Source organism: Oncorhynchus tshawytscha, linkage group LG03 (assembly GCF_018296145.1).
Source record: "Oncorhynchus tshawytscha isolate Ot180627B linkage group LG03, Otsh_v2.0, whole genome shotgun sequence".
NCBI lineage: Eukaryota > Metazoa > Chordata > Actinopteri > Salmoniformes > Salmonidae > Oncorhynchus > Oncorhynchus tshawytscha.
Window position 1 is genome coordinate 40856270 of NC_056431.1, and position 13755 is coordinate 40870024.

The 13755-nt window shown below is 43.5% G+C and overlaps 1 protein-coding gene across 2 annotated transcripts in view; it reads right to left on the minus strand.

The window, feature by feature from the left end:
- LOC112234140 (kalirin-like) overlaps positions 1 to 13755 on the minus strand; it is a 263265-nt gene that overhangs the window by 162152 nt on the left and 87358 nt on the right. The gene's annotated exons all lie outside the window — the stretch shown is intronic.

Sequence of the window (13755 nt, forward strand, 5' to 3'; positions counted from 1 at the left end):
CCACAGCGTGATATGGGAAAACAACTGCACCCCCCCCCACCCCACAAGGTGTTTGAGTTTATGTCTACCAACGTCTTATCAAGTGCGTAACGCTAGTCTTTTGGACGTCAACATTCTAATAAATACTTTTGATATACGCTACCGCAAAAAAAAAAAACCATCTAATTTGGTTGTGTTTATGAACGTCTTAGGTGACAGAATACGAAATAACAATTTATTTCAAAGAACACAATAGTATTTTCAATAGTTTATGTTACAGTATGTGCACAAATGAAAAACCACTAAAAACACCACAAATCAAGTGTTAAAATTCGTTAACCCTTAACCCATGAACCCTTATGCTTGAAATTACTAAAATACTACTTGACGTAATTTTTTCACTATGATTCTTCATCTCCTTTCCTAAGTATGTGTCTCAAACTTCTAAAACAGTTTGTCCTAGAAACAAAGCGTTCTCCACACGAATGGTGCAACCATGCTGATCGCATAGATATAATTATCATTTCCCTAGGATTTTCAGAGGCTGAGCAACACTGATCTGAAGTAAACTTTTAAGTCAATTTGACCTTCACCGTTGACCTTTGCACTAGAGACAGATGGTATTCTGTCAGTAAAGCGCTATCCATAATGAGCAAAAGCATCTAAGTATATTTTCCCTTAGAGGCCAAGGGACAGTGATCTGGTAGGGCTAAAAATGAGCAAAACATTTCATAAAATGTCATAAAATGTCATTTTAGGTGACCAAAAATATTTGGGCAAATTCACTATGTGTTTTAAAGTAGTCAAAAGCTTAATATTTGGTCCCATATTCCTAGCACAAAATGATGTTGGATGCATTTGCTGCTTGTTTTGGTTGTGTTTCAGATTATTTTGGACGCTACCGTGATTACGGATAGGGAATAATGGACTGAGAAAGTTACAGACGAACAAATATCACACCCCCAAAAAATGCTAACTTCCCCCCGTTAATATAATGCATGTCTTGGAGTATGATATTTCTGCGTCTGTAACTTTCTCACTCATCATTATTCACGATTCATTCAGGACTATCCGTAATCATGGTAGCATCTACATTAACGTAGAAGTGTTTAGTAACATATCATAAGCTTATTTACAATAAAAGTGACTCCAAAATGACACAATACATGATACACCATTCATTTCTATTGGGCACAAAATCATCTGAAACCAAGGGCCATTCTACTGTCAATGTTTGTCTATGGAGATTGCATGGCTGTGTGCTCGATTTTATGCACCTGTCAGCAATGGGTGTGGCTGAAATAGCCGAATCCACTCATTTGAAGGGGTCCACATACTTTTGTATATATAGTGTATCATGACTATCAGTCATGACCAGGGTTGGAAATGAACACCTGCCAAATGCGGATATATTTTGTCATTGGGGGATAAGAATGTATATTTCACTAGCCAAGCGAGCGGGGTGGTCACGCAGAGCATTTGGGAACATAAACCAAAAAATAAATCCAAAGCCCACATGTAGAAGTTGGTCAAATTGAAAGAAAGGCTACTATAAAGTGTAAATTTGTCCTCGTGTTTCTTGTTACATCGTTTTGTTCACGTGCTACAGTAGGTTGTTTTCAATGTTCATTTGAGTTCGATGAAACTGTCTTGATTTTTTTTTCATCACAGACAAGCCAGTGCCCAAGTTACCACGGTAACGCTCCGTCCCTTAAAGGGCAGACAGAACATTTGTCTGACCTAATGATTGTGCTTGATTGAGCATGGATCACCCCCAGACACTTTTATTCACTAACTTTTAGTCATTGCTCTCCTAGATGTATTTGTTCTCCTAGATGTATTTGTGTGCTTCTACATTTCTACTTAGGAGCACATCATGTAATCATTGTAAAAAATGTCAGCGTAGAGCCATGGCATATTTTGAGTTTAAATAGATTATTACTGTGCTTTGAGTGTTGTGCATGGAATCACAGTAATTCTGTCCAGAAGTTAGATTTTAAAATAGAGCTCAAGGGGCCATTTTTAAGAGTTGACTAAGTGATTTAGAAACTGCAGAATCTGCTCTTTCTGATACAATATTGACATCAAAACTTCTTACACGCTTGTGACTCTGTAGGAGACTTTCTCTGTGTCAATTCCAAGCTGCGCTCTTCATCAGATTCTTCATATACATTTTTTTATCAATTGATAATATTCTCACCCATCAGACTATTATCAATTTAATCTAGTATTTTGTCTATTTATTATAAATGTGCAATTAGTTTAGATATAGTTTAGGTCGAGTTTCAATCGTCAGCTGCCCAAGCTGACTGTCAGGGAAAGACTGGCGGTGAATGAGTGGATGTGGGGGGGGTGACCTCTTAAAACTGCTTACAACCCAAACTCTGTTTGTGATATTAAGATTCTAACAATGACAGTGTGTTACATAGACTTACTTAGGAAATGTCAAGAGCAGGGGCGGACATGAGGGGGGATAAACAGCTAGAGCTGGAGAAGGTGGCTGGAGAAATGTAACCAATCTGAAATTCATAGACAGGGGTATGGATGCAAGGAACTGACCATCTGTGAGATCAGAATCAACCAAAAATGGATGGAGGCCAGCAAATGATCACGAGGCAAAACAGACAGGAAAAAAGCTCACTGCATTCCAACTCAATATCTGCACAATCTGACCAAAATATTTGGCGGTTTGCCTAGTATAGAGCAGCCAATCAGAGCATAGCATGTGCAACGTCAATGAGCAAGAAACCCACCCAGCAATGAGTCACACCAAATCAATAAGTATGTACTCGTTTCTTATCGATTCCGATTGGATAAGGTGACGTGTCCCCCCGCATTGTTTGAGCATTGAACAACAACAAAGCACTGATCTATTTCTCTCTCTCTCTCTCTCTCTCCCTGCAGGACTCTCTGTTCGCTCAGCTGGTCGGCCGTCTGGTGTGTTATGAAACCCTCTCCGCTAGAGTCCCGCATGTCCAAAAGTGGCAGGATTCAGAAAACAAAGCGCACAGGTCCACCATCGCCTGCTGTGGCTAGGAGACACAGCCTCTTCACGGAACATGATTTACCGACCACGCGTTCCAAAGAACATTCCAGAGTATTCAGAGTAGACCACGCGGAGTGCTATCTCAGCCGTACAGAGATGGGATGAATCCGTTTGCCTCCGCTCCCATGGAGTTGACCTGACGTCTTACTGCCTGTTCCTGACATGGGCTGTCAGATGGCTGAGGTCAACTTGACAAAGGCTGATTCCTCTCAGCTTAGTGTCTTGTCCTCCCCCTGTCTATAGCCCAACCCGGTTGAGTGAAGCAGTCTGGCAGGCAGAGGAGGCAGGCGGCCCTCCAATCCCACAGAGCCTTGTAAATACGTCTCTGTCCTGGGATCCAGAGAGAGAAGGAGAGGAGGGAGGGAGGACCCCAGCTCTGGATGTCAGATTCTCCCTGTTGTCCTCACCTTCTAACCCAGATAACCATCAAAACACCAGAGGCATTCTTCATCCTGACCTGTGGTGCACCGTGAAGACAGAGGAAGTGCACTCCACAGGTACAACCTGTCCATGACACACTACATCTTCACCAGAATAACTATGGAATGTGTCCCAAATGGTACCCCATTGCCTACACGTTTTGCAGTGCACTATGTAGGGAACAGGGTGCCATTGGGACAAATCATGAAAAACATTTCCGCAAATACTTCAAACTGATGTAAAACACATTGTCAAATAAAGCAGTTTAATTATTATTGGCTCTATTGGCTCTTTCGGCTCTAAAGTCTTAGAAAGGAGTGTGCAGTGACATTACTCGATAACGACGCCCCTAATGGCAAGACGCCACCATCATTACTTCTCGAAAGGGGACCAAAACATGTGGTAACGGTCACCGGAGTGTCACAAACATCAGCCGTCTGCGTTTGAAGTAAATCATTAGGAGAGCTATCGGTTGCCTCACTAATCCTGGGCCTGAAAGCTGGGGAGCGGAGGGACCAACAGGACATCAGGACAAGTTCTTGACAGAGAGGGGGGTAAGGAGTGAGGGAGAGGGCGGAGGGAATGTGCCCATCCTCTCCGTATGAGACTCAGTTACTGTCTGTTACCATGTGTCCACTCGAGAGGCCCCCTTTCTCTCCAATCTGTTTCTGATACATTTTGAAGGCATTCTTTATGCTTACGACCTTCACTATGAATTATTGCGTTAAAACCTAAAACCTTTCCTCCATAACTACGCATGTTCAGTTTATTGTGGGGAGTAAGTGCCTTCCTCAGAGACAGACAGCAACGATGACTCACTCACTTTAATATATGATGTCAAAGCACCTCCGCAGGGTGGATGAGTTTAGGCACTTTCTCAATTCCCTTTGTGAGTAATTAGGCTACATTTACCTTAAGCATACACCAATATAACTGGAGGAGGAGAGGCAATGAGGGCTTTAAAAAACAGCATACCTCCTTTAATGGTTCATCGGTCACACAGACCAAGTGCGCGTCCCAAATGGCACCCTATGCTATGTTAAAGTGCAATACTTTTCACCAGGGTCCATAGGGCTCTGATCAACAGTAGTGGACTATGTAGGGCTGTGGGCCCTGTTCAAAAGAAGTGCACTATGTAGGGAATAGACTACAACTGTACCAAGCTGAGACAGTGGAGGAGCTCAGGGTTGAGATATGAGCTCAATATTGTGTGTGCATAGATGGCCTATAACACTCAATAAGAAACACAATAACATAGTATTGTTTTCATACAGACAACATTGATCTACAGTTGATGCCATAGTGACACATAATGGGTGTATTCATTAGTGCACACTGTAGCAAAATGTTTTGCAACAAAAACGAGAGTTTCTTATTTGACAAATTCAGGTTGGTCCCTCTCTGTTTCGGCCTGTTTAATTCCATTTGGTTACTTGTGAATACACCCAGGTCCAGCCTATCAAGGTTACAAATGTCCTCTTCTTTGAGGCTAATATAATTTGGAAAAATGAATCACTTTGAGCCAGTCACTTTGAGCCAATCGTCACTAACATTTGTCTTTTTTCTCAAATTGGCTTCAATTGAATTTTCCTCAAAGTTTTAATTTTCACACTCTGTCATTGATTATAAATGCAAAGCACATGATTTTAATCAGAACATTTTTACTGAGGCCAGTACAAAGAAGGCAGAAGGCAAAAATGTGGCAAAAGCAAGAAGAATTCCACTTGGATCCATCTAGGCAAAAACTGTACATGTACACTGACTACTAATCTAACCTAGAGAATCATTCCATATGTCTAGCTATTGAGGGGGCCAGGTGTTATTAAGAGGTACAGTGTTGAAAAATGAAGCCGATTTAAAATCCACCCATGAATTACAATAACAAATCAACAGATTGACATGCACTGGCAACTCCAATAATGGTTGTTCCACACTGTTCACTTTACTACGAAAACTCCACAATCTACACATTATGTTTTAATTGACTACGGGAGTGTACTACTACACCAAACACAGTTTTTGCCTGACAACTGAGACAATGAACAGGGGGGCACACAGACCATGCATGTGTCCCAAATGGCACCCTATCCCCTATGGGCCCTGGTTAAAGGTAGTGCACTATATAGGGAATAGGGTGCCGTTTGGAACGCATCCCTCAGTCAGTATGTCTCTGAGCAGAGCCAGACAGGCTCATTGTCTCCTTGTCCTAGCTGCACTGCTGCTTTGTTTCATCTGCCCTCCTCCAGAAACACCCTCTCATTGGCTGAGACGGTGGTTTCCCATGGCAACGCATCGACAAAGAAAAACAGGTCAAGCCCCGCCTCCTCCCTCTGAGATAAAGCATTGAGTTAGAGACTCAGCCTCCTCACAATCACATACCACTGTGAGGATTTTATATTGTCACTGATAAATGTTATATGGACTTGCCCAAAAAAAAGGGAGGGTTTAAGGGGGTCTCGGATCAGACACAGGCCCGGCCCACGACACAACCCAGTCGCTGATGTGAACCCCTGATTGGGTAATGAACAGAGCGCTGCCAGACCAAATTGGTTTGCATTCGGTCCTGAAGGCAGCACAGTGTCTAATCCTTTACCCAGAACACACTGGGTTGAAGACAGTAAAAATCTCCTAAATACATCCCCATTGATCCCCGCGAAATCACAATTTTTCTATTGCAGTGTTTTCAAATGCTACATTAGGAGACAGAGTAAGCACCCTGATATCTCAAATGTGCCTGATGCTCGAAGAAAAAAACTTATCGTGTGTAGAGTAAATGTTGAGGGAATGATAGCTAATGTTTCTGAATACTCCATTCTGCAGTCTGCAGTATATCACTCAGAGGTAAATCTTTCAGACATCGCATGTCATACGGGCTGAGAGACAAGGTTGGCTCAAGAATGAATACCACAAAAAACGGACCAAGTGACCATATGACCAAACCAGACATTATTGTCCCAAGGGCGGCTTTAGAACAAGGTCTCTACTAAAGCCAAAAATAGTATAGTACAAGATGTTAAGAAATCATTGTCGTTTGGACATGCTCTGGCTGCAGCATGTGTGCTTTCTCAAAGCAAAATATTCAGGTCTTGAACTTACAACCAAATGAGGGCCCTACAGTAGGATCAAGGGCAAATTTATTCTTGCTTCTCAAATATTTCACATTATTAAAACAATGATGAATGTTCTTTGTTTTTACCAGAGGGATAATAAAATATGACAAGACAGTCAAATGAAACGTTGAGACATCCTTACCGATACTGATTAGGACCAGAAAAAAGCCGATACTGAGCCGATCGGACGATTTTTACATATATTTATATATAATAACAATTACAACAATACTGAATTAACACTTTTATTTTAACTTAATATAATACAGAAATAAAGTCAATTTAGTCTCATAAATAATGAAACATGTTCAATTTGGTTTAAATAATGCAAAAAAAACAGTGTTGGAGAAGAAAGTAAAAGTGCAATATGTGCCATGTAAAAAAGCTAACGTTTAAGTTCCATGCTCATGTAACAGTATAGCTTCCGTCCCTCTCCTCGCCCCAACCTGGGACCTTCTGCACACATCAACAACTGACACCCACGAAGCATCGTTACCCATCACTCCACCAAAGCCGCGGCCCTTGCAGAGCAAAGGGAACCACTACTTCAAGGCCCCAGTGCGAGTGACGTCACCGATTGAGACGCTATTAGTGCACACCATCGCTAACTAGCCATTTCACGTCGGTTACACTCAGTACATGAGAACATATGAAAGCTGGTGGTTTGTTTTGACATGAGCCTTCACTATTCCCAGTTAAGAAGTTTTAGGTTGTAGTTATTATAGGAATTATAGGACTATTTCTCTCTATACCATTTGTATTTCATGTACCTTTGGCTATTGGATGTTCTTATAGGCACTATAGTATTGCCAGCCTAATCTCGGGAGTTGATAGGCTTGAAGTCATAAACAGCGCTGTGCTTCAAGCATTGCGAAGAGCTGCTGGCAAATGCAGGAAAGTGCTGTTTGAATGAATGCTTACGAGCCTGCTGTTAACTACCACCGCTCAGTCAGACTGCTCTTTCAAATATCAAATCAAATCATAGATAATATTATATATTATAATATAATAAACACACAGAAATCCGAGCCTTAGGTCATTAATATGGTCAAATCCGGAAACTATCATTTCGAAAACAAAACGTTTATTCTTTCAGTGAAATACGGAACCGTTCCATATTTTATCGAACGGCTGGCAACCCTAAGTCTAAATATTGCTGTTACATTGCACAACCTTCAATGCTATGTCATAATTATGTCAAATTCTGGCAAATTAATTACGGTCTTTGTTAGGAAGAAATGGTCCTCACACAATTCGCAACCAGCCAGGGATGCTATTTATGCTGTATCTGTAGCCAGCCAGCCAGCCTGGAACGGAAGCCAATGTCACAGCTGCCAATCCTTCACTGACTGTCTCACCCCAGCCTGCCAGACCTTCTCACCCCCGCCACCCAGAAGAATACCCAGCTAGGCCGCTAACCCCTAACCACCAGCCTCAGAGCCCCAGGAGGCAAAACACTGACACACTGTCAAGCCAATCCAGACTGAGGAAAAACGGAGAAAAAAACACTGGTCAACGCCACTAACTATCACTTAACTACCACATCCTAATGTGCTTTTAACAGCCAGACTAACGCACATGCTGACAAGATCAATGCCTTTGAGGTTTTGCTGGTTTCTGCAAGTACTGCAAGTACTAAATACCAGCCAACATTTACCATTAAGTCCTAATCAAGATACAACCTGGCATTAGAGAGAGAAAAATATTGTATGCACTGCTTGGTTGGGTGTCTTTGCAGACTATTGATTGCTTGCTCCTCAGTGGTACAAATGTTGTCTATTAGAAAATGTTCTCTGGGAGAATGAATACGCAGTGTATTATCCTCACGCTGCCATTAACGAATTGTGACGAACCCCCTTTGCCTTACAAAACAACGAAACAATGCCAGTGAAATGGCTACAATCCCTTTTATCAAGCAGCGTTTATTTTCCTGGAAAGAGCAAGGACTCAAGAAAGAGGCAATAGGCTGAGCGACGGCGAGGGATAAGCATCTGGTATGAAAACACGTTCTGGCTCAGACGAGAAATACATGCAAATGACGGGTCATAACAAATTAAAGGCATGATTACATCTCATAGAACTCAGGCGAAAGAAAAGTCCCTGGGGCAGAGAGAGAGAGAGGGATAGAGAGAGAGAGAGAGAGAGAGAGAGAGGGAGGGAGGGAGAGGGAGAGGGAGAGGGAGATTGAGAGGGAGAGGGAGATCGAGAGGGAGAGGGAGAGGGAGAGAGAGAGAGAGAGAGAGAGAGAGAGAGAGAGGGAGGGAGGGAGGGAGGGAGGGAGGGAGGGAGGGAGGGGGAGGGAGGGAGGGAGGGAGGGAGGGAGGGAGGGAGAGGGAGAGAGAGAGAGAGAGCTGTGTTGGTCCTGGCTGCCCTTTCCCCAGCTCTCTCTCCCTCCTTCCCTCCAAATCACATAAACTGCTCTCCCCCTTCTCGCTGTCTTTCTCTCTGCCTCTCTTCACGGTGACAGATGGTCGCCATGCCAGACCTTGACACACATCTCTGAGGAAGTCAACGATCCATCAACAGGTCTTCGCCCCTCATTTATGCAGAGAAGAGGAGGGGAAATTGACAGGAGAGAAATAAACAGAGAGGAGAGGAGGAGTGCAGCAGGGGATGGAGCTGGATGGGAGAGAGGACAGGAAAAAGAGGAAAGGGGGATGAGGAAATGATCAATGTCCCACCAGGAGGCCCAGTATTACCCTAGGCTACTGAATCTCAGCAACAGTGTCGGATCAACACAAGGGAGAACAGGAGAGGAGAGAGGGCCAGCCTCACTAGTGTTGCAAACCTCCTCAAAGAGCTCCAACACAACAAAAACATGGCGGGGGGCCATAGACTGAGGGCTTTCCTGCCTGTCCTGTGGTTCCTGAAGATATGGAGACATGCTAAAACCCTATGGGTCTCCTCTTCTGGGTCGTCTTCATTATGGCACACTGTAGCAAAATGTTTTGCAACGAAAGATGAAAAATAGTGTTTCTAAGTTCAGGTATTACCCTCCCCTGTTTCAATCAGTTTTTTTTCTTTGTTTGGTGCCTAATAAAGTCAACCCTGCCCTGAACCAGCACAATCAATGGTGGATGCTAGACACGTGTGCACTGAGGCTGGAGTAGGCTCCCCGATATGGATTACTACTTGAATGGCACCCTATTTCCTATGTAGTGCACTACTTTTGACCAGGGCCTGTAGGGAATAGGGTGCACTACGTAGGTAATAGGGTACCATTTGGAACGTAGAGGAGCACATTGTCTCCCACAGTAAGGAACAAGTGAAAATCTCAGTGTGGGTGCTTATCAACGATCGATTATGCAAAAATGGGAATCGAAATGCAACCTGGTCTTTGGGAAATCGGGCTGGTAATTCATGAAGACAAACTAGCAGTCAATGACAGAGGTGCTGATGAGTATCAGGAGATCACGTTCATCTCGGGAGCACATGATCAGAAGGAATAGTCCCCCTTCACCTGCAGCTTGAAAAGTTCCCCTTAGTTCTCCTTTGTTCCCCTTAAGGAGACATTATTTCCTAAAAGTCTGAATGATGAAATGCCTATGTATGTTATGTTGTAAATGTGAACATGAATTATGCCACTATTTGAGATTACTCTGATGTTTTTCTTGCGCTGTATCCAATGACTTATGAAAACTGTCTTGGTAGGTCGATGTCCTCATTGTGGTTTTACAGACGTGTTTAATACGTTTTATGTACACACTTTATTTGCATATTTCTGAAATGCATATTGTTATATTTGGTAGCACTTATTTGTTTCCCCTCGACTCCAACCCCATTCGATGCGTGGAACGGATGTGGGTGGGGCTATGTGTACATAAGGGTGATAATTTTTTTTAAATCACAAAAGCCCTGACGAAGGCCGTGAGGTCGAAACATAAAGCTTATTAAAGAGCAGTGAAACCATCAAGAGCAGTGAAACCATCAAGAGCAGTGTCAAGAGCAGTGAAACCATCAAGAGCAGTGTTCTTCTCCTCCCCCTCTTAATGAGACGTAAAATAGTCAACGTCTGATAAACAGAGTACCCTATGGGGCCCTGTTCAACTGCAGTGCATAATAAAAGGGAATGGAGGGTGACATTCTGGACACAGAGAGTGTTACGCTTCCCTGCCTGAGCTCTATTGTCCTGAGAACGCTGCTGCTCCGCGGAGAATCAAGCACCTGAGTTTTAACATTCGCTGTTCGGCATGGCTAGCTATTTATATCCCACAGCGCATCAATTTGTAACCGACGCTGGGGAAGAGAAGCAGGTATAGAGAGTCCACATTACATTTTGCATAGACATGGAACGGGACAAGAAGAGCGGCAGAACCAGGTAACAAAAACGACATACGACAGTTAATGCTGAAGCAAGGGGAACAAACTCGGGAACAGACAGATATAGGGGAGGTCATGAAAGCAGGTCGATAAGAGTCCAGGTGAGTCCAATGAAATCGCTGATGCACGTGGCGAGGGAAACAGGTGTGCGTAATGATATGCGTCTGCAGCTGTTGCCGTTGAATGTTCATTTCTCTACCATAAGCCAATGTGGTTTTAGAGAACTTGGCAGTTCATCCAACTGGCCTCACAACCGCAGACCACGTGAAGTTTCTGAGGCCCATTGTGAGGCCGATTGTTTTTACTTAACTGTGATTTTTTATATATTTTTTACCTTTATTTAACTAGGTAAGCCAGTTAAGAACAAATTCGTATTTACAATGACGGCCTACCAAAAGGCAAAAGGCCTCCTGTGGGGTGACTAGGATTAAACATAAAAATGTAGGACAAAACACACATCACGACAAGAGAGACACCACAACATCGTATGAAGAGAGACCTAAAACACAACATGGCAGCAACACATGACTACACAGCATGGTAGCAACACAACATGACTACAACACGGTAGCGACTCAACATGGCAGCAGCACAACATGGTAGCAGCACAAACATGGAAGAAATAATGTTGGGCACAGACAACAGCACAAAGGGCAAGAAGGTTTAGACAACAATACATCACGCGAAGCAGCCACACGTGTCAGTAAGTGTCCATTATTGAGTCTTTGAATGAAGAGATTGAGATAAAACTGTCCAGTTTGAGTGTTTTTTTTGCAGCTCGTTCCAGTCGCTAGCTGCAGCGAACTGAAAAGAGGAACGACCCAGGGATGTGTGTGCTTTGGGAACCTTTAACAGAAATGTGACTGGCAGAACGGGTGTTGTAAGTGGAGGATGAGGGCTGCAGTAGTTATCTCAGATAGGGGGGAGTGAGGCCTGAGATGGTTTTATAAATAAGCATCAACCAGTGGGTCTTGCGACAGGTATACAGAGATGACCAGTTTACAAAGGAGTATAGATTGCAGTGATGTGTCCAATAAGGAGCATTGGAGGCAAATCTGATGGCCGAATGGTAAAGAACATCTTGCCGCTCAGCACCCTTACCTGCCGATCTATAAATTACGTCTCTGTCATCTAGCATAGGTAGGATGGTCAACTGAATCAACGTGTGTTTGGCAGCTGGGAGCGATTACAATAGAGGAAACCAAGTCTAGGTTTAACCTAGGATATTTGCTGAGAGAGGGACAGTGTACCGTCTACCCATACTCCTAAATACTTGTATGAAGTGACTACCTCAAGCTCGAAACCCTCAGAGGAAATAATCACACCGGTGGGGAGAGGAGCAATCTTCTTACCAAACCACAAGACCTTTGTTTTGGGGGTGTTCAGAACAAGGTTAAGGGCAGAGAAAGCTTGTTGGACACTAAGAAAGCTATGTTGTACAGCGTTTAACACAAAATCCGGGGAAGGGCCAGCTGAGTACAAGACTACTGTATCATCTGCATATAAATGGATGAGAGAGCTTCCTACTGCCTGAGCTATGTTGTTGATGTAAATTGAGAAGGGCGTGGGGCCTAGGTTCGAGCCTTGGGGTACCCCCTTGGTGACAGGCAGTGGCTGAGACAGCAGATGTTCTGTCTTTATACACTGCACTCTTTGAGAGAGGTAGTTAGCAAAGCAGGCCAAAGACCCCTCAGAGACACCAATACTCCTTAGCTGGCCCACAAGAATAGAATGGTGTACCATATCAAGTCAATAACAATAGCAGTACAACATCGTTACTGTTATTTTATTGTGCTTTTATTTTTTTTCATTTTTATTTATTGGTGCACGGTGTACCCTCCGACACATTGGTGCGGCTGGCTTCCGGGTTGGATGCGCGCTGTGTTAAGAAGCGGCTGGTTGGGTTGTGTATCGGAGGACGCATGATTTCAACCTTCGTCTCTCCCGAGCCCGTACGGGAGTTGTAGCGATGAGACAAGATAGTAGCTACTAACAATTGGATACTACGAAATTGGGGAGAAAAAGGGGTAAAAAATAAATAAATAAATTAATTAATTAAAAGAAATAAAAAGAAAGCCAGTTGATTATTGACAAGTTTTTACAACACTTCTGATAAACAGGGCGAAACAGAAATTGGCCGATAGCAGTTAGGATCAGCTTGATCTCTCCCTTTAAATAAAGGATGGACAGTGGCTGCCTTCCAAGCAATGGGAACCTCCCCAGAGAGGAGAGACAGGTTAAAAAGGTCAGAGATAGGTTCGGCCATGATAGGGGCTGCAACCTTAAAGATGAAAGCATCTAAACCATCTGACCAGATATTTTTTGGGGGTCAAGTTTAAGGAGCTCCTTTAGCACCTCGGACTCATTGACCGCCTGCAGGGAGAAACTTTGTAGCAAGGCAGGGGAAAAAGAGGGAGAAGCATCGGGGATAGTCGCAATAGAAGGGGTGGGAGATGAGGAAATGTTGGACGGGCAAGGAGGCATGGCTGAGTCAAATAGGAATCCTGACTTAATGAAGTGGTAATTAAAGAGCTCAGCCATGCAACAACCACATCATCAACATTAAGGGAAATGGGCAGCTGTGAGGAGGAGGGTTTATTCTCCAGTTCTTTCACCATTTCCCAGTACATCTTGGGGTTAGACCCACAGAGAGAGAACTGCTCCTTAAAGTAACTACCTTTGGCCTTCCGGATAGCCTGAGTGCACTTATTTCTCATTTGCCTAAACGAGAGCCAGTCAGCCTGAGCATGTCTGTTCCGAGCCTTTCGCCAAATGTTATTGAGGTGGAGTAACCAGATCACGGTCGAACCAGGGGCTGAAGCTGTTTTTTAAATCCCAATTTTCTTTATAGGGGCATTGTTTGTTGACAATACCACTGAA